This window comes from Onthophagus taurus, chromosome 6 (assembly GCF_036711975.1).
Source record: "Onthophagus taurus isolate NC chromosome 6, IU_Otau_3.0, whole genome shotgun sequence".
Lineage (NCBI taxonomy): Eukaryota > Metazoa > Arthropoda > Insecta > Coleoptera > Scarabaeidae > Onthophagus > Onthophagus taurus.
The window spans coordinates 10,985,296-11,008,314 of record NC_091971.1 but is presented as its reverse complement, the minus strand read 5'-3'; the positions used below and the strand labels follow the sequence as shown (position 1 = coordinate 11,008,314).

The following is a 23,019-nucleotide window of genomic DNA, read 5'->3' as shown; positions in this document are numbered from 1 at the left end:
TGAAACTTCAGCTTCAAAAAATTGGTAATGTTTTTAATAGTGTTTTGACAACATTGGTAAATTCATAATAATGGTTTGCCCTTTCTTAAGTGATATTGCTTGTACATTTTTTGGTTGTGGATAAAACCCAAACCATAAATTGACAACTTCTTACTTCAACATTATTATGGTCATTCTAATTAATCTTCACATAATTGCAAGTTTCAATTTAAATCTAGACCTGGCTCATTATCTAAATTGTGAAAGCGACTCCATCAACAACTGTGTTCCCGATATTAATAACACGGCATAAAGAAGTAGTTTAAAATTATAAAACATTTCAATATTAGGAGGTGATTTCTACTTGAAGTATTTCGTTTATAAAATTATGACATCCCAAAAATAGACTCTTCTGAAAATAAGCCTTAATGTTTTTTAAGATGAAGCAATTTAATTTCTCAAATAGGTTAAAAAAAATTAACTGCACCTTGTTGAGTAAAAAAGTAACCTTCTTAGCAATACAAACAAGTACTTCTAACACCATTATGGTCATTCTAATTAATCTCCTTTGCAATTATACCTTTCAATCTAATCCGGGCCTAGTCCATTATGCAAATTGTGAAACCGACAATCAACAATTGTGCCGCCGATATTATTAATAATACAACTTTACCAACAATGCTTCGACTAGATACGGGCACAACAGATCGTACAATTAATGCCCATTCAATCCCGTACGGCCCCATAATTATCTACCATTCTTATTCCAGTAGAAAGAGAGAAAGAGATTGTTTTCGGTAAAAGTGCCAGAACGCTTTCCATCCATGCAGTCCACCCACTTTTTTACCACAAACAATAATTACAAAGATAATCGGATCTTTGATGACTTTCTTGGAATGTACTCGAAAGAAATCAGAAAAAAAAATAAATCCGACGGGGTGAAAACGAGGGTGTAAATCTTGTTAGTCAATTACAGTCAGCAAATTGGACCCTTTTGGTCAACCGGGATTTAGGGATAAACCGTCCTTTACTCCGGAGTGGACAGTTCACAAAAGGGGAATGAAATATCTATTTTGTTCATCTTTAAATAAATTTTATCTTTATAAAATTTTTTTCTTAGTAATATGTTTAATAAAAACAACGTGGTTTAAAAGTTGTTTCATACAAGTTTAACATTTAAGCATAAAAAATTGATGTCAAAACTGCAAAAACATTTTCGTAAAGAAACCTTGAAGACTAAATTTGAACTGTGGATATTATTTTTAATAAAAGTATAAAACTCACCGGATGAAATGGCCACTTGTGGCCTGCCTGTGTAGATCGAGATCAATTTTGAGGCCGTTTCGTTTACCGTGTTGTCACAAAAAAAATTATTTTAACCAAATGTCCCCGTGTGATACGCACCAGAACACTAATAGCACATTTAGATGAAAAACGCAAATAATTTATTGTATACTACCCCCTTTGTTGCAAATAAACGGCAACAACAATCGCGAAAATACGTGTTCACCACTATGGAGCGCGGTCTTCTATGCCCACGGAACGTGTTCCATGCCGCACCAGCACCGGGCAGGCGCAAAAGGAAATGAGGGAGACTATCCAATCGAAATCAGAGGCGGGGTTCCCCGGCTTTATCTTCGCCGTTATGCTTCGAATGGTTAAATGTACCCGCCCATCTATTGTTATGTTAATTTTTTATCTCTTATTCTTTTATATACAGGTGTTTTGGAATTGTGCCCAGAATTCTTTGTGGCGGTCGTGTTGGTATCTCTTCTTCTTTGAAAACCACATTTTTTTGTATTTTGGTGTTCAAAACCATTTTTCTTTTTTGGAATCAAAAATAACTAAATTATTAAGAAAAAAAACTAATATGTGTACAATAATGATCATATTTTCAAACAAACCATGTCCAATTAACAGATAGATTTTAAGGGGTTCCATGGAATATTCTTTAGTTCAACTTCAATAAAAAGTTGTGTGGTTTAAACGCTAGATGGCGTTAACAAATTTTTAATATAGATTTCCATAAAAGAATTTTTTTTATTTTGAGCTGGAACCTATCTAGCATATAAGTTTCAATGCTCAACGAGGATTCATATTATTATATGGTGTGAGCTCTTGGCTTGAATATCATGTTGGTGTCGAGCTTTTCAAAAGCTGTTAGTACCAAGGCTGCACTTACTATAGACGGGAAAAGATTATGCAAGAATGTTATGACTGGATTATATACCATGAAGATAAGAGTACAGCAAATCATAAATTCTATGAAAAGAATAAGTTAGATAAATTATGTAGGTAATAATTTCAAAGAAATTCTGGTTTTGTAATCGGCTTTGACATTTCAATCTTTGGAAAAGTCATCATCGTCCTCCTCTTCATCCAGTCGTTCAAAAATATCGATATGAAGATTTATAAAAATATGATAGTCACTTATATCATCCAAAAAGTTTTGCCTCCTAACTTATTAACCAGAACAAGTGGAATAAAGTTCCATATTAGCAGAAAAAAATGATAACAACACTGTCAGGATCATTTTCTGAAGTGAGAAAAAATTGATTGATCAAGGTGTTCAGGTTTCAAAATGAATGAAACTAAGTGAATGAATGAAGGCAGGAATAAAAATTTTCTGCCTTCTCATTTTCTCATTTTCTGTTCTAACCCAACATGACGGTGCAAAACAGAAAAGTTCTGTTGATAATAGGCACTTGTGTAGTTATATGTTAAGGCATTCAATTTGAGCTGTTTATTTTCAGTCTGGATCAAGGCATAAGCTGCTATGACGAAGAGAAATTGTATTCAACAATTTTGGCAATAGAATCAAACCAAAAGAAGCTAAAATTTAGTATTTTACTTTCAATTGACATTGACAATGAGGTTGATTACAAAAACAGTTAACATACTCTCTACATTATCTAAATATATCACACATGTCATTCATAATTTACTTGGTTATCTACGTTATGGGCTTAGACGTCAGGTGAACCTCGCCTGGTCCTAGGATATCAATTTATAATTATAACTAATTGCATTAATAAAATATTAACAATTCTCATATCAAAAGTACTTAAACTTAGAGATCTCGAAAATGAGTCTGAAGAGTTTCTCTATTTTTGTTCAAACTGCAGAAATATGATGAAGAATATTCTGTGATGAAGAAAAAATGTCTAAAACTGCAGACTAAGTTGTAAACGATGTCTAAGTATAAAAGAGCAACTTTGACTTACAAATATCTGTTGTATTTTTTGCAACCAGCCAAGAAGCTGGAGGAGTGACTCATGTTTTATATCATCTCGATATAATGAGTAGAGAAAGTTTGAAAATGTTCCCGCGTTAAATAATCTCTTGTGGACAACGTACTAAAACCTAAAAACCAATAAAAGGTACCTTCACTTACACCTTAGTATACAATATTTACTTAATAATTGCAGGGAAGAAACAAAATGAAGAATAGGAGAGGTGATGAAGAACATTAGAGCTGGAATCATAAGTGGGATCTATGAGATGAAAATGCATTCAAAATTGTGCGAAAATAAATCTTTATTTTATATGAATAAGTTCCTATTCGTCTGGAGCAGTTACATTTTTTACCGTCGGCATAGTCTCAGTGTTTGTGCCATGCTATCATAAATAATATTTTTCTTTTTCTGTTTTTATAATGGCAAATATGTTAAAAGACGAATCTTACAACAATTATTGATGACTTTGAAATAATTAGTGAGGGTTACTGTACGATATAAATTGATCTTGTCAGCAGACATAAAATGACAATCAGCATTTGTGCGCAGTGAAGGCGGCCATAAAGAAATTGGACATTGACGAATCTATAGATTAAGAGTAAATGAGAGAATGGTACTAATAGGTGATCTTAGCATACATTGTATCAGTAACGTATCATACAATATAATGATTTTAATAAATGACATAATCAAGATTACATGTAATATAAGAACAAAGATTTTAAGAAATTTCGTTTTTCAAATGCCAAACTCAATTCTGCCATTCAGAAATCCTTAAGTTCGTTAATGCAACCTAAGTGTTAGGAATTAATACACCCTTCTTGACTAGGTTTCAGAATAAATAGCACTTGAAATACAAAGTTGCAAGACTAATAGAAACGAAGTTATTGATTTGGTCTTCCGGCAGTGGACATCACATTCATCAGAAATGTTGATTCACGTTCACTTGCGAATGGCTTGCGTATTTCTACATAATGTTCTTTTAATCCGCTTAATTCAAAAGTGCGTTAGATAAACTTGAGTTTTTAATTTGGTAGCCGCAGTTGTCGTAGTCAAGGATAATTTCTTCTTCAACTTCAATTTTCTGATTAAAAATGAAATTACAAATAATACTCGCAAATTCTAAATATAGGTGATTTAGAATTTGCGAATTTGAGAATCTCCCTCAACCTCATGCCATGTGATGCAAAATCCTTCCTAATTTCATATTTTAAAGTGTAAAGTTGTGAACACATAGTTTGTCTTCCCTAGCAGCTTCCTGGTGTTTTAAATAGTCCCTTTCAGAAAGAGTTTTTTAATTAGGCAAACATAGGACTGAACTGGAGATTCTGCTCTTCAAATAAAAGTTTATCGAAGTTGTTTTGATTTCTACATCTCCATTTTTTGAAATTTTATTATAATCCTACATCTCTAACTGACTGTTAAATAGATTCCAACTATAATTGGTGATATTTTGATCTGCAGCAGAGGAGATTCCATTTTGGGCAAGCTATTGAAAAACGTATGAGTACGTATGATTGTATCATCTCCGCTTTAGTTCAATGACCATTCATTGTCTCCAAATGTCTGTCAAAGGCCAAGAGGCAAAATACGAGATAACCGTGGTTGTTGTTAAATCAACTGTTGTGGACAGTTGTTAATTTTTCTGCTCTGCAACTCATCTTAATCTGAAACAGTTAAAAGTCATTTATCATGAAATAATTTGAACACTTTGAAACTTTGAAATATAAACAACTCAAAATGTAGTCTTTAAATCCTTATCTCACTCTCTCACACATAGATTGTGTATTTCTATCTTTTTTTAATCTTTTTAATAATAAAGGAAAGAAATAAAATGCAACCCCATTAATATTATTTGCAAAAAAATAACGAAACGTTTAAACTGCTGCTGTCTACTTCTTTAGCATCCTTTCTTTGATGTTTTTGCAGGTAGACATCTGTTATAACCAAATATATCTATTTTCGTAAACCCTTCTAAATATCACAAAGAGTACAATAGGATACCATTCAGAAATCCTCCTACTCCAACAATAGGTGCTTAAGCGAAAACAACAAAACTGCTAATACCACGTGGGAGTTTCTTTTCTTATTCAAAGAATAGAATAGGTGACAAGCAGTCTGCTTTTATACGTGAATAAAAAAAATAGATTAGTATCATTTTTAAATGTTTGAAAATAAAATAGATTACGTAATATATTCATTTTGATGAGAAGAGTGCTACTCTTCTCTCATTCTATTTTGCGCGAAAAACAGGAGAGAGCGTCGTTGTCAACTTCCAGGTGCTATTGATTGGACACCTGCGTCAGAACAATTGCCCCCATGTTGCTAGGAAACCGCCCACGGTTGGCTAGAACCGGAGGATTTGTCAAAATCTGCATGCGTCGTCGGCTTTGAACTCTTTAAGTCGCGACGAATCCTGCGACCGCTTCTTTCGTTCGGATTTTCTCGACTGCTCTCTTCTCTTCTTTCTCCCCTTTGTCGACCACAAAGGGAGGACTTATTATTAAATTTCGCCTTCTATTCCGCTCCGCGAGCCTTCAAAGTTCTCTTGTGCCATTCAAAATGGAGAAAATGCCAATTTAAACTCGAGCGGATTGTTGTTATGATGGGTGGAAAGCGGCTTTCGTTTCACGCTCTTGTTTCAAAAAGGAAATATGTTAATATTTTCGAGAAGCACTTACTCAAGTGTAATGTTATAGGGTTAAACTAATTTTAGTGCCATTAGTGGTACTAAAACTTGGTGTACTATAGATATAGACATCTTACAGGTTCTCTAAATCCCGAAACTATTCCACGATATTAATGACAGGCATAAATAATATCGCGACTAACAAGCGGATAATCGAAGAGTTATGGCTTGCACGAGCATATTAATAACAAATCATTTAACATTGGTCTCTTCCATCCTTCTCCAACCCGTTACGGTAGTACAACCAAATGCGGACATACGCTCATCAATTTCTATACCCATCCTCCTATCCGTCGTAAATAGGGGAGTTGTGCACGGAGTGTGCCCTCTAAACGCACCGACCGACCGGACATTAACATGATAATACAACATTACAGGGTAATTATGAAATCCACATTGACGGTATGTTAATGGCGGAAACACCCCGACGCGGCTCGTAGGGTTTACTAGAGATAAAAAAAATCTTCAACAAAGATGGCATCGTGAAGGGAAGGAAGATTATTGCTATTTTATTATTCATAATTTTCATTGTACCGAAGCTTTTTATCGCTAGGATTTGCATCGGATTATCTCATTGTTACTTTGTTGCCGATGCTGGGAGAAGAACTATATGCGTCAAACACAATTACTTCGGTACTTTTTTTTGTAGGCCTTCAATAATAATGGCTTGTATTTACTTTATTCATATTAATGGGTAAGGATTTATGTAAGTATTATTATAATGCAATTTATTTTGCGATTTAATAGAATGTATACCGTAAGATGGGCCTACTTGGCCACCCCGGGGCTACATGGACACAACGCATACATGTTCAGACCTGTATCATGAAAGCGAGGTTAGGTTATGTTCTTGTTCCTGATGTTTTTTTTTTTTTATCAAAGGAGGTCACTGATTAAAATTGGTGCGCACGTATCAAAAAACTCCAGGGTCAAAACCCGGAAGACTTGGAAAAGGTTATGGATGCAGTTCGAAAGTGCCTTCAAAGTGCCTTGGACAACATTAGTACGGAAGATGCTTGGAAGAAATTCAAAACCCGTTGGATTGACTGTTTAAGCAAGTCTGAGGAGCTGTTGATTCCCCTTGACAAAGACCGACATTCGAGATGTGGTGAAAAAATACCGAGATAAACAAGGGAAGCAGGTCAAGGTCTTCAAGAACAACAGTCCAGGTCCAGATTTCATCGATTCTTTTATCGCTGGAAACAACCTGTCCATCAGAAAAGTCTTTTATATAAAAATACATTCCTTAATGCTTCAGTTATATTTCCAAGGGAACTTGATCATCTGACATGCAAAGTAAGAGATTGTCCCTAAATCAAAGTTTAGTCTCCAAGAAGTCCCCAACAACGGGGCTATTCGGACATCACTTTTTAACATATTTTTAGAATATACAGGGTGAGTCAATAGTGCGGGGACGGAAGATAGTGGCTATACTATTGAAAATAAAAGAAATGTTTTTATGCCATCATATATTACCATCAAAGCTGTATCGATTAAAATTATTTTCAGCTATACAGGGTGTTTCACTATTCCAGGACCATACTCAACTTCATTTTTTTAAATGGAACGCTATGTATTTTTTTACATATTCTGATTTGCTGTCTTAAATGCTACGACTGCATATCTTGTTTTTAAATTTTGAATGCAAGGTTGCCAAGTTATTATTTTTTTTGTGAAAAAGTTTGAAAATTCAGGTGGTCACTTAAAATTCGTTATCTGCATTAATATTGAATATTGAAGATTGCAATTTGGGGTGTCGATAAACAAAGCTTGGGTCTTTCGAACACTGTTCATACTATTGGATATCATTGTACAGGGTGTTTAGCAAAAGCGATTAATTTATGCAATGTTTGGAGAACCATAACTTTGTTATTTTAAATGGAACACCCCGTATTTTTCTAAGGTTTCGGATAGCCTTATTAATTATCTTTCATTTTTGTTAAGCATATGGTATCTCTAATACGTGTACTTTTTGAGAAAATTAGACTGCTTTAAAAATGTCGGCATAAACGTGATTTATTAAAAAAAAGTAGGCTTTGAAAAGATTTTTATAGCAATACGAAGTGTCAAACAATTAAGTTTTGATTTCTCTTTGTTTGTTCATAACGTGTTTCCAAAATCTGTTGTTTGATTAAAATGAATTTTAGTCAAGAAGAACTTATTGATATGGTATATTTCTTGGGTGCGGGAGAGCGAAATCCATTTCTTGCCTCTAGACTTTACGCTCAACAATTTCCAGAGCGTAGGCATCCTAGGGTTGAAGCATTTGAAAACCTTCAAGAAAGGTTTGAAAGAACAGGACACGTCAAATACGAAAAAAAAGATCGCGAGAAACGAACCACTCGGGAAGAGAACGAACTTTCTGTATTATTAAAGGTAGTTGAAAACCCGCACACTAGTACACGCAAAATAAGCAATGAGCTTAACGTCAGCCAAACGTCTGTTTCAAGAATCTTACGAAAATATAAATTTCATCCATACCATATTCAATTAGTACAAGAACTTGATGCAACTGATTTCCAGAAAAGGCTAGAATTTTCGGAATGGGCATTAGAAAAAGTTCAACAAGAGTATAATTTTTTTGATTATCTATTATTCAGCGATGAGGCAACGTTTCACAAAAATGGCTACGTTAACCGCCATAACTTTCATTATTATGATACTATCAATCCTCATTTTATACGACCAGTAGACCACCAACATCGATGGTCTGTAAATGTCTGGGCAGGGATAGTAGGATCTTGTTTGATCGGGCCGTATTTTTTCGAGGGAAACGTTAACGGAGAATCTTATTGGAATTTTTTGGAAAATCACCTGCCAGCACTTTTAGGAGATGTTCCACTAAACGTTCGGCAAAGAATGTGGTTTCAGCACGACGGTGCGCCACCTCACTATAGTAGGATAGTTAGAAGACATTTAGACAGAATTTTTGTTGATCGGTGGGTAGGCAGAGGAGGTCCTGTTAGATGGCCACCACGTTCTCCGGATTTGACAAAATTAGATTTTTTTTTGTGGGGATATGTAAAAAGCTTGGTATATGAAGAACCACCAACGACGAAAGCAAATATGATGAATCGTATTCGCGATGCGTTTGAAACAATAAACGTAAACATGTTGCAGAACGTTAATGTTTCATTTCTTAGACGAATTGAAACTTGTGTTCAACAACAAGGAGGCTATATTGAACATTTACTTTAATTTTGTTTTGTTAATGGTTGTTGCTTAATTCTTCATTGTATTTTTTTTAATATTGTGTATTGCACCTATATCTTTTTCGACATAAACTTACTTATATGTTCAAAAATGTTGTTCCATAGCCTACATTTTGTAAATAAATCACGTTTATACTGACATTTTTAAAACAGTCTAATTTTCTCAAAAAGTACACGTATTAGATATATCATATGCTTAACAAAAATGAAAGATAATTAATAAGGCTATCCGAAACCTTAGAAAAATACGGGGTGTTCCATTTAAAATAACAAAGTTATGGTTCTCCAAACATTGCATAAATTAATCGCTTTTGCTAAACACCCTGTACAATGATATCCAATAGTATGAACAGTGTTCGAAAGACCCAAGCTTTGTTTATCGACACCCCAAATTGCAATCTTCAATATTCAATATTAATGCAGATAACGAATTTTAAGTGACCACCTGAATTTTCAAACTTTTTCACAAAAAAAATAATAACTTGGCAACCTTGCATTCAAAATTTAAAAACAAGATATGCAGTCGTAGCATTTAAGACAGCAAATCAGAATATGTAAAAAAATACATAGCGTTCCATTTAAAAAAATGAAGTTGAGTATGGTCCTGGAATAGTGAAACACCCTGTATAGCTGAAAATAATTTTAATCGATACAGCTTTGATGGTAATATATGATGGCATAAAAACATTTCTTTTATTTTCAATAGTATAGCCACTATCTTCCGTCCCCGCACTATTGACTCACCCTGTATTGTAGAAGTAATACTAGACTTAGAACTAGAAACATTCGGGTTTAGCCGTAAGTCTGTTAAGACGGCTAAAGCCGAATGATTCTAGTTGTAGGTCTAGTGTCAGTTTTAATGATAGTGTTAGTTGTTATTCAGCGTTTGATTGTTGCACATTTCTCATTGAACTAAAACTAGAACTAATACTAGACCTAGAACTAGAAACATTCGGGTTTAGCCGTAAGTTTGTTAAGACGGCTAAAGCCGAATGATTCTAGTTGTAGGTCGAGTGTCAGTTTTAATGATAGTGTTAGTTGTTATTCAGCGTTTGATTGTTGTACATTACTCATTGAACTAAAACTAGAACTAACACTAGACTTAGAACTAGAAACATTCGGGTTTAGCCGTAAGTCTGTTAAGACGGCTAAAGCCGAATGATTCTAGTTGTAGGTCTAGTGTCCGTTTTAATGATAGTGTTAGTTGTTATTCAGAGTTTGATTGTTGTACATTTTTCATTGAACTAAAACTAGAACTAACACTAGACCTAGAACTAGAAACATTCGGGTTTAGCCGCAAGTCTGTTAAGACGGCTAAAGCCGAATGATTCTAGTTGTAGGTCTAGTGTCAGTTTTAATGATAGTGTTAGTTGTTATTCAGCGTTTGATTGTTGTACATTTCTCATTAAACTAAAACTAGAACTAACTGTTAGTTCTAGTTTTAATTGTTATTCAGCGTTACATTATTGTATACTTTCATTGAACTAACACTAGACCTAGAACTAGAAACATTCGGGTTTAGCCGTACGTCTCTTAAGACGGCTAAACCCGAATGTTTCTAGTTCTAGGTCTAGTGTTAGTTCTAGTGCTACTGTTAGTTCTAGTTTTAGTTGTTGTATTACTGTAATAAATTCTTCTGCGTTCCTCTTATATTTGATAGAGGTAATCAAATGTTAGCGAAAGTAGCATAACGTTTTTTTTTCTAACACAAAAAAATCTTTTTGTAAAGATTTAAATCAAACAAACCAATTGATAGAAACTTTATACCAAAACGTTACTAACAAAAAAACGCAAATCTCTTGATTCTTATCATTGACAATCGCAAAAATTCGACATTTTATTTCCCCTTCTCACTAAGATACCTTATCAGATCATTCGTACAATGACAAAGGCATAATCCTTGTAACCGTAAGGGTTCTTTGATGTCCATAGATGGCCCTCATCGATAGTAATTGTACCTATCCGGGTGAAGAGCCTTTATTGGCCAGGATATATGCGGCTAGATAATAGGATTTCACACGTATTGAGCAATTTACCGAGGAGAAAAACGAAAATAAAAATAACAAAAATAGGAGGAAGCATTTTTTTGTCGCTTTCTTACGGGGTTTTTACCGTAAGCAATTTTTGTTATGTTCCGACGTTCTTTGATATTACCGAATACAATAAATAAAGCTGGTTTTTTTTTTGAGACTTATTCTAAATGGACACGTACCGAAATGTTTGGACGTTACGTTTTCTATTGAAAGACTTGACGATTTGAGAAGGAAATCACGATTTTAATGGATGTTTACAAATAAAGGAGGTTTCGGTGAGATATTTCGTTTGTAAGCAAAAAAAAGAATACAGCTGAAGGAATCTTTATACGAATAATGAACTGTTGTTGAATAGTTGAAGTTAATAAAATTTCAATTACGAAATGTATTACAGATAAGCTTATTTATATGATTTTGATTTTTTAAAATACATGCAAATCATTCTTGATACATCGTATTAAAAAAAACTTTTATGACAAACCTTGTAAAACAAATGATTCGACAATAAGCTGACAATTTACAACACTTCAACCGACGTAGTTTATTCTATGGGGCGTAATCGAAGTGTGTTTATACTTGTATTACATACTTGGTCATCGTCTTATGTCCGTCCATCTGTCCATCCATAATAATCCGAGGTGGTCCGTGCCACCCGTGCGACGTTTTCATAAATCAAAAGGACGTCGGTCGGTTGACGCGACTTGCGATCCGAACTTTGTTCTTTTCTTACCAGCATTTTTTTTTCTTTTTGGGGTCTCACGTCTATTCAAGACGTTGTAACACCGCGATTTATTTTTTTGTGGTTTAATGGTCAGATTGGGACCGAATGGTGGTAAAATTTTTCTGACAGAAATAAACTGCTCGGTATTTTTACGCTTAATCAAACCGAATCAATAAAAATCCGATTGAAACTTAAATAATACAGTAATAATACGAAATAGGCTAATATTAACATTTAATTACGACAATTCGCTTTCAGTAGTGAACTTAGTTAACGGGATCTGTTTATACAGTTGTCCATTTAGGATCATCTTTCCCATCAATACGCACCCTTATTTATTCGAAACTAAACCCCATTCCATCTCGATTCTTCGTTAATGAGGTGAAGAAAACCACGCTTACTGTACCTACGTTTCGTTTCAATCCGTAATATCGATATCGTGAATAGAATGTGTTTTCTATTTACAAGAGCCCAAGTCCAGAAAAGTTCTCTTTGAGGGCATTCTGTTCGACATTTTTGTGCCGAAAAGGGCTTTATACTTGTGGAAGTGGGCTTGAAAATCCGATTTCCTTCATACGAGCCACCCCCGAACAGGCTGGCGTACGCGATAACGAACTCTAAAAGTGAACGAAATAAGTTTTATTCTTTCGATACAAAGGGCCGCTCCGTTATGTCGTTGTCGTTCGCAGACGTTTGACGTTGGGGGACAGCTTAAGATTTTTTTTTCTGTGGTTCCGATCATTTGTAAATAATCGCTAATATGTTATTAAATATAATCTCGCGTTTTTTAGTATTAATTATATGATGTTACAATTTTGTGTCTTCAATCTTCTCCTCATCAAATCAGTGTTAGATAGAATCACAAGAGAAGATTGGAGAATAATTAATAGACCACATTATTACATGTATTCTTTCCAACAGGGTCAACACAAGAATGATATAAAACCGAGCTTCTGGTATGGTATAAGTTTTCAACCAGGTGAGCCAATAGGGGAATAATCCCTATAATAATACCTAATAAGTATACTCTATAATGGACTTGAACAACTTTTTACATTCTTTCTATAACAGAGGAAACTAAGACACAAAATAAAGAGGATAAAGCAAGAAGGACTTAAGATATTTCCAATTTCTCTTTAGTTAAGGGCAGAAATTTTCAACATAATTCCAATGGCTTTATATTAACATATCCTAATTAACGTAATCCAGACTCATTACTCTATCTATTAGCATTTATAAGATCTTCGAGATAAGAACTTGCCAAAAAGAAGAGACCAAGAAGTCAAAGAGAAGAATAAATGCTAAACCACGGTGCTATAACATCTTGAGATGTTAGCTTTAATGGTCAAAAGTTCATACACTCATTCAAGGAAAGTATCTACTGGACTCCATTTGCTGGAATAGTATTAGTCGATGATGTGGTTTAAAGAATTGAGATGATGTAACTGCGAATGTTGAAATAGCGGCTCAAGGATACAGTTTAAGAACCTCAAATTCGACATAACAACGTAGGTACTAGAATATTTTTCTTTTAAAGTTAATCTTTCTATAATTCTGAGTCTGTTCTAAAAGCGAGGTATCTTTAAGTGGAAGTTATTTTTTGGTATGAAACACTGTCGAGTTTGGTCATATACAGACATCATCATGTTTAGAACATGAACTGATCTTAGCAATCAATTTGGTCACTTCACCATCCAGATAAGTTTAGAATATCTCATTTTTAATAGTTTATACAACAAGTTATCTAAGTTGGTTATTGTAAACCAATTTTCAGGTTTCTTTGGTAAATCTAATTATTATTTGTTGTTCTCAAAATTAGTTGTTATTCTATAAAGCAGATATTTGTAGTGTGGAGAGAAACTTAATAAAAGGCTGGTAATACAAGAAAGAGGCTGAACCGAGATTGGAAACGATCCAAGAGACTGTAAGCAAGTGAATAGACAGAGAAGATGAAGATTAAGAAAACTGGTGATAGAGGAAAGTGTGGATAAAGACTGGAAAATCAAGAAGTTACCCGGACAACTTCCAGTCTTTGGGACGCTAAACTAGAAAGAAGCTGGTAATAAAACAAACCGATGTCAGAAAAACTGGAAGAATCTGAACAGAAAGAGAGATTTGTTTAAAAGAGGAAGTTGTAGAGGCAAAAGAAAAGTGTTAGAAAATAAAGTTTGCAGAAATTGGAAAGACAAAAAGGAGATTGGTAAAAAAAGAGAATCAAGAGGTTAAAAACCACGAAGAAAGTTGTGCAAAAAGGTTAGGTTGGGTTGGGTTGGACATGGGTTAAGTGTATGGTAATAGAAGAAGATTTTGGGTGTATTATAATTTGTATGGCTGAATCGATACGATTTTCAATTAATATAAACGTGTAACATAATATTCTGAGATATCGTGTTCACACACATATTTAATGTTAAAAAAAATCGAAATGAATTCAGGTACATTCTAAAAACCGTTTATATAGAAAACATGAATGTCTCTTTTATAAGAATCTCGTAACTTAAATTTTGACTTTTCAAACGAACTGATTACAAAATACTGAAAGTTCAATGGATCGTGAAAGGTAAAAGAAAACTGTCATCCTCATCCCTTTGGTCGTTCCCAACGGGGCGTTACTCGTAAATTCGAAATTATCCCTTTTTTTATACCCTCTCTAACGTATTTCCGTGCGATATCTCAATCGGACCATTAGCACCAAATTTAAAGGAGATCCCACCTAAAACAACAATGGGTATAAATCGTACATTAGGAATGTACGCCACGAAATCGACGACGTACACAAAAAAATCATATAGGTCTCCCCAGTCAATAGGAACGACGTACAAAGACGCTTTGTTATAAAAATGTCGATAGTAGACGTGTAGAAGAGAAGGGTCACGGTGGTCGCAAAAAAAATGCCCCAATTCCGTATTCATTTGGGTCGCGTCACCCTTTCGGTTATGATTTATATTGAATGAGGTCCTGATATTTACAATATATGTAGCGAATTTAGATATTAGCATAACAGTGATCGATATATTTACGATTGAATGGGGCACGTAGTGTGGATTTGGTTTAAAATGGATAAAGGGGCGTTAGCATATACGCGTATTTCTTCTTCTAATGCGAGTTAGATATCCGGTTGACTTCTACATTCTGCACGGCCATTAGATATGCATTTATGCCGATATGCTACATGTGCCGATACGTTTATACATTTCTATGGGGCGTAGACCAAATAAAAATAAAACGCGGAAAGTACAAAGTATCGATTACGATTTAACTGAAAAAAATCTTTAGAGTTTCATTCAAATTCTTGAACCGCATTGTTGATTCTTTCGAGGGAAAAAAAGTTTCAGAAATTTTAATAATAACGTATGTAGATTTTTGCCTCTCGACTACAGACCGGGGTCTCAAGCTTTTAGAAGTTTCCTTTTATCGAATCGGCTATTCAAGAATATTTTGTATTCGAAATCGATGCATCTGTTGTATTATTATTGTATACTCATTAATTAAATCATTATAAATAATTAATTTTTGTTATGTTCAATCATTTCTTCAATCTGGGCTTAAACTTTCCTCGGTAAGGATTAACTCATGTAACAGTCAAAAGAGTACACGACTAAAAAACCTAATGATATCGATCTACATGGGTCTTGGCTTAAAACCTATAGATCAAGGCGTAACACGACACATGTTACAGTTAGTAAATGTAAAATGTCCAGTCGAAGCTTCATTGTGTACACTTGAGGAATGTAAATTGAACCCGACCTTATCTTACTGGCAGCAGCACCTCACTAATAAAGCATTGTTGCTTCGGTAACCGAATCCCCTTTGTTCTGTCATAAATGCCAACTTATTGAACTTCTGTATCCTTATTCTCATCTGAGGTAACATTAACTCGGAGCACACGTGCTGTTGGTATTCTTTCTTTCTTGGTAACTTTCCCTTTTTCGCAACAATCAATAAAAAGCAAATAGAAAAATATGTGTTCATCTTTCTATAGATGCTTAATTAGCGTTTTCTCACTCGAGATGAAACTTACTTAGAACTTATTGTAGTAGCCTTATTGGCGCATCATTAGAAGGGGGAAAATAGTTGTATGGTAGAGTACATACACCTGTTTGAGATCCAATTACGTTCACACACTATTTACACGGCGAATAGACGTGTTAGGTGCGTGCAAGATTCTATTGGATGATGCAGTTGCTCGACGCTAACAAGTCAAACCCAATTAGCGACATATGCGAAATGTCTTTATCAAGGACTGACAACCAACAGTAATGAAAAGAAAACAATAAAAATTATCATGAAAATAAATCTTGACAAATTATGGTCCTAAAAGTATCGAAATCCGATCGACCTGATCCCTTTTGTGCAAAAGAAACTATTCGAACAAATACTAAAATACACAGTCCTTCTTTTTAACTTTATAATAACTATAACATCTACTCCAGACACGTTTTGCCAATTGTGCCCGTTATGAATGAACGAAACTTTTTGAAAAGCGTAGGCCTTTCCAGCAATCTGCGCTACTGAAACGTACAATGGACGGGTATAATGTGAGGCCATGCGACATTGTTCAGGTGTCCCTGAATAGCCCCGGTAAGAAAACAATAATCTGCGAATAATGGGGACACAGAGTCCGCCCTAAGGACCAAAAAACCAAACGCATTCAAAACGTACACCACCGTAGAATCTGTGAATAGGAATCGGCGACAATCGCACTCGATCCCCGTGTGGTAGAAAGAGATGATGCTATGGAGAACACAAAAAGAACATTCTGTATCAATGGTGACTCCCGGTGGAATGCCACGGCAGGTAGAGGAGATACAGTGAGGACGTATTTTGTTTTCTGTGAAAACTGACCACACCTCTTTGTGCGATCGAATGGTTTCCCCGATGGCAGCATCTTTAAGGGTTTCCGGTGCTTTGTTAGTCGTTTCTTTACGCCACACTGACGCTCTGTTACCATAAATTGTTTAGCTTTTTTAGATGCCGATGCTCACCTTCAACAATACATCTTGTCTAATAAACCATGATTCAGCATGCAACCACATCCGAAAATTTTCATCTAATCTTAAGTATTAATTTATAATTATTCCATCATAACAAAGATGCAAATTAAATCCATGACATAAACCCCATGATTTATTACCAATAAACGTATATAGAGAAAAAATGAGACAAAAAGAAATCTCACCTTACAATTATCCTTTAAAAACCGTGACATTAAAAAGTTGTTATTCCCCATTTTCCCCAAAACCTTTTAAGCCTGCCGTTTCAAGAGCGAATTTACGAGGATCATTACACCTAAAGAAAGGATAATTTTATGTTAATCGTCCGGCCCCCGAGCCTTAATAAAGGTATTTTATAGACATAAACGTCCGTGTTATTTCTTCTCAGGGCATTTTTTCGGTTTCGAACCGGCGAAGGTTCCAGGCTGTCTCGTCCGGGAGACTTCTTCGGCGCCGAAATGTCTGGGATCATCGAAACGCCGGGCCCATTTCTTCTCTCCACCCTCTTGACTGCATTTTTTCGAAGACACAATGCAGGTGCCCTCAGAAGAAGTGACGAGGTCCGTTCTGGACAGTCATTCATGAAAATGCCTTCGGTGAGGGGGAGGATGTAAAGAACCACCGAGGCCCTTTTTTCTTAATAGATTGAATTCGGATAAGCGTATAAACGCGTGATATCCTGTGAGAAGGATAAGGGTTTTTCGACACAAATGAAATATTATACATTAATTCATGCGTTTATTTTGTTAACTTTTAAAAAGGTTGTTTGTTGATTAATTTATTGCAAGATTTGCGTTTTATTTTATATTGGAATATGGATAAGACAATTAATCTTTTGATGAGACCGGAGGAGCACAATACCAAACAATCTGTACATACAATAGGCAATGTTAGTAGATATGCAAATGTTGCATGCGGAGGATTACTATTATGCATAACACGACCGCATTAATAGGAATTTCCGTCTTTGTCTTATTGAATACATCAATCATGCCGCGACGTCCTTCGCAGATTGATTCGTACCGTAATGAATAGATGAAAACAATAATAATTTCCTTTTGATTGGTTTCTCACAATGAAACGAGAAAAATTTAACGACAATGACTCGTTTTATCGCACGATTAAATTGTGCATGAATTATTCCTGGAGAACAAACTCTTATTACGCCGCAAAAACAATTGTACTAAACGTGCGAACATATGTACAAACATACGAGAGGCATAAAACGGCACAATAGTTTTAACAAAGGGTACGGTTGCAAAGAAAAATGAATTTTTAATATAATCTACCTGAGTTTGAATGGGCCTGTAATGATCAAGTCACACGCTTTGGCCAAATACTCTATATAAAAGTAGGTAGAAGTAAAAGACCGAAATCGTAACATTCGTTTTCACGAATAAAAAAAAATGACACGGTAGTTATACAATGTGAAATTTTTTCTGGATCGAAAGGGGTTTAAAAACTTTCGTTTCTTACATGCCCTCTCTTTTCATTGTTTCCTCCTGTTCGTTTTTATGAATGCGACGCGGTGCACGCAAGAAGCCTCTCGCTGAGCCTAAATTGAACCGGGAGGGTGGAGAAGTCAGCATGGGGCCAAAGACATTCTCAGGTGTTGGAACGGCCAAGGTGGTATTCCACAGTCGCCACTGTGTCTGGCAGGGTCAAAATCTCCTACTCGAACGCTAACTTATTGTGGCAGCGGCACAATGAACTATAAATAAATCTGCATAATAAATTTGTATTCTCTCAGACGACCTGCTCCGACTGCTTTGTAAAAATTATAGGAAACCATTAATTTGTACCCTGAGATTTCGTGTCGCGTTCACTCTCCAAACCAGCACGAAATTATAAATAAATAACTTTTTCTATTTACAGAAAAGATTGATTTGATATTATTTATACAATTAGAATCGTTTTTGTTAATTCAAAATATGACATACCAGTGGCAAAAGCATTAAATCAGTCTTAAATAAAGATTGCACTAAAGGCATAAGAAAATAATATGCGAAGACGTCTTGAAGAAAGGTTTCAGATTTTACGGATCTTCTTAAAATTGCCTTGGTAATTTATAGCAGACATAAGCTCAACGTACGGGCAGGGTATCGTAAAAGAAGCAGAGGACGTTCTCGGCACACAGGGGCCATAACCATTAGAGACGTTATAAACGCCAACAGTTACGGGTTCATCTGCACAATGGGGCAACAAAGGCAAGCAAATTCGTGATTCGCCGCGTCAAGCGGCAAGCTATAAATGTCCGTCCGTATTAAGGCCTTTGTCAGACTCGACATCGTCCTCCAGATGGATCAAGGAAGAGAGAGGAAGAAGAAGGGACCGACAACTTGGGAAAATAAAAGCCTGCTAGCAGATACGTACCCACCGTGCGGTTCGGTTTGATCGATTTTTGCAGGTCAAAGGTCGTGTTTTCGTAAGCATTACTTCCTGTGTGATTTTTTGATTGAATGAAAAAGGATTGCCCTCATCAAAATCTCTTATTCAATTATAAAAACAGGTATACAAGTTATCTAACGACCTTTTTTCTCTATAATCTTTATTATTTATTTCATAGAAAAACACTGAATTTCAAGTTTTTATGCGTACAAATTGTAGCCTTTTAAAAAATCATCTCTAAAATAGCCCTAATCCTATTTTAATCACAATCCCTTTATCATCCCAGCGGTCATAAATCGACGAAAATCCGGTCGTCTCTCTTCCAAATAAAACGACAATAAGCTTGTTTAGACACAAAAGGGTTCGGTAATAAAGCGAACGTAATAAAAGTGGGAGAGACGATAATAAAAGTGGTTGTTTACGCGAGCCGGGCGGAAAAAAATCACACCCCGAAATTACAAGGGGCCACAGAGAGCGTTCTGCTCCTGTCCAACTTCACGTTGTTTTCTCACAGATAGAAATAAATTCCGAACGTTCCGGAGTCGTAACGTCTGTGTGGATATGTGTACGTAAGAGAACGAGAAAGAAAAGGACGGAGAGAGAGTGAACAAAAGGCCGGGAGACATCAATCATATCTAATGTGACGCGACAGCCAGAGCCGCACTTTGTCTATTGTAATCTGCCCATTGTTACATCTGCAGACCGGTGTGCTCGTATGGTCGTAACTTTTTTGCGAGGATTTTATAAATTACTGCAACCAAGGGGTGTGTACGTATGATTATTTATATTCATATGCCGAGATGTGTTACTAATTGCTTTTGACGGTTTATTACAAACTCCCTTTTGGTTTGAATCAAAAAGTATCACACTATTAACGAAATTGATGTTAAAAAAAATTTAGAAGGGCAACTTTTTATGATCAACAATTTTACTTGGGTAAGAACATATCGTTTTCTGACTTAAGCCACGATGGAGCCAGCATGGAAATGCATCTACCAATAACATTCCTAAAAACTATTTCTGGTATGTTCTGGCCAATGTTGGTCCACTTCCAGATTATTCAGAAATGTATATAACAATAAGGCCAAATGCGTTGTGCAAAAGAATGTTATTTAATACCCAACCTCAAAAATCAACAATTCTGTTGAGTCTTTTGAAATTAAGAACAATATTTAGATATTAAGAACCAAACCTATGACTTTGGTGGCAGAATTTCTGAAGCTAAAAATAATTAAATCACACATGTTAATACGTATATAATTAGTATGATGAATTAGACTTGAGTAGAGAATAATTTCAAGACAATATATTCATCACTGCAATGTGAAAGCGCGTGATACCAGAATACATCAATAATCGAACATAATAACCCAGCGGTTAAAAGTGGTTAAGAGAGTATTCAGAAAAAATGTGATTATATCATCAAACATTAATTTTAGACATATAACAGACACAAAATCCAGAAAATACAACGTTGAATGAGACAAGAAAAAGACTTTCTCTCAGTTTAAGTGTACCAGACTATGTTATTAAGAGATCCCAAGCACACAGGTCACATTGTGAAGGAATGGGTATTATATATTGTCCCTAAACAGCTACAATCACCACCGCAATCACTCGACCTCAACCCAATAGAGCACGAATGGGAGCTTCTTGACCGCAAAATTCGGAAGCTATGAATAGTAAAGTATTTCACCAGAAATTATAGCTAATTTAGTTGATTCCATGCCTCGACGATTAGCAGCAGTTCTTGCTACCAAGGGAGGACCTACCAAATATTAATTTTAGTATGTAAGTTTCGATTTGTTCATGATTGTTTCATATTTATCTATCACTAGTTTCTAGTGACATAGCATAAATCACAAAATGTCAAAATTGGACGATTTTTCTTAAATAAAAGAAGAAGAAAACAAAGAAGAAGATCAACCCATACAAAAACCACTATTCCCGAGTTCTTCCATGAGTTCCAGAACTCAAAGCAAGAAAACTGTATCAGAAGTCAAAAGTCTTTAAATCAAGTTTCAATTGAAAGATTTCCTTTTCAGCACAATCTCTGTTTTTTTGGCGTATTTAGCTATCTTTAAAAAACCAGTCTATGATTGAATGACTCCAAAATTTAGAGTTCTGTAGTCACCATAATAGAACTGTATCGGATTGATGATGAGGTGTTGCTGCAAATATAAAGTTTTGAAGAGAATTCAAGATACAAAACTTCAACTTAATGTTTGCAATTGGATGATTTCAGAACTCAAAGCAACAGTTGGTGATTAATCAGATGAACACTATGATAGAAGATATGGACGAAATGATGTCATGATTTGCTGCAATTTTAAGAATGTCAAATTAGAGCTTTTTTTCAAACTTAAGTAGGTACCTTATCTAAATAAAAGGGCTATTTCTGTTAACAAAATCACGGCAGAGGTTTATAATACTAGCTCCTGAGTAGGTTTTCTTGTAGACAGCAAAATATGTTGCCATAATGTTTCGAAGCACGGATCTCAACGTGAGTCTGCACACTGAGCAATATCTGCATCAATATCTCAGAACGGTGAAAGTACTGCGGTGGTGGTTTCTTCACGACGAAGTTGAGATCGATTGACAGAGAGTTTCTTCCTGGCATTAAACAAAATACAATTATAATACAAGAATTTAGTGTTAATAAGCTTCTAATCAATCGCAAAGCACTACTGCATTTGTCCATTAGAATGCAATTTACATAATTGAAAACCTCACCATAGTCAACATGAAAAAATGTACGATTGAGGTTGAGGGCATAAAATTAGGAAGGCCATACCTGATTTGAACATCTCCATGCCAAAATAAAAATGCCAACCTAAATGAGATCTTGGCTGAATATATAGCGGACTCACCTGTTGATATGTATCTCTAAATCCTCGCCTTTACTCATATTAACAGGGAGAATTTCTGTAAACAAACATTCTTAATATAATGATCACTATATCGTGTAATAGAAATTGTACTATAAAAATGTTTTTTTTTTGCACATTCAATCTGAATATAGAGCACAAAAAAAATCGTGCTCCAAAAATTGTCAAACATTTTCATTCATTATATTTCCATTTCTATTGTATCGTCAATGTAATACCATATAGCAAAACCATCGGAATGTAGTCCTTAAGCGTAGGTCATATAAGGTCCTTTCGTATCGTTACGAAGGTGAGATGGTATTGTTGGAGGTAATACCCCCATTCTCTAATGCCACACACAAACGCATTGTCACTAGGAAAAGACCATATGACAATGTATTATATCGACCATTCAGCGCATTCAATCCGTTGCACAGTTTTATTCTATTCAACGAATGGACAAAAGCCCCGCTAAAATATACACGCGTTGCGAATACCGAGAGCTTTTGTGAGCTTTTGTGTCCGGCAGCGGTGGTGGTGCTTCGGGGTCCGGACGCGTTCTCCTTTTTCCTCCTTCTTTTGGCGGCACCGCGTGTGTTCGCGTTGAGAAGGAAGTACGAATGGGATCGGGTTGGATCCTTTTCCGAAAATTTAACATAAATTGTGGGAGTATAGTGGCAGGTAGCAACCGAACTACCCCCACGACACTAAGAATAATGTGTGTAATTATAGTGTTTGTGAGGGTTCGGTGAAACCCTACAAGATAATTGAGGACCTTTGTATTTTGGTTGCAAACGGTCGTTCTATAAACTATGAATGGAGGTGTATTTTTACTATGCTTCTTATAATACACATAAATAGTGGGGTTAATACCAAAGAAATTGAAAAGAAAAAAAATAT

At 35.3% G+C, this 23,019-nt stretch overlaps 1 protein-coding gene and 1 long non-coding RNA gene across 3 annotated transcripts in view; one reads left to right on the top strand and one right to left on the bottom strand.

Moving 5' to 3' along the window:
- LOC111424359 (SRY-box transcription factor sox21b) overlaps positions 1-1,516 on the bottom strand; it is a 41,837-nt gene extending 40,321 nt beyond the window's left edge. For both annotated transcript variants that reach the window (XM_023057865.2, XM_023057866.2), the window contains exon 1: positions 1,264-1,516. The gene's annotated coding sequence lies outside the window, so the exon portion shown is untranslated. The remainder of the gene's footprint in view (positions 1-1,263) is intronic.
- LOC139430017 (uncharacterized) overlaps positions 1-23,019 on the top strand; it is a 52,890-nt gene that overhangs the window by 17,553 nt on the left and 12,318 nt on the right. The window lies entirely within an intron of this gene.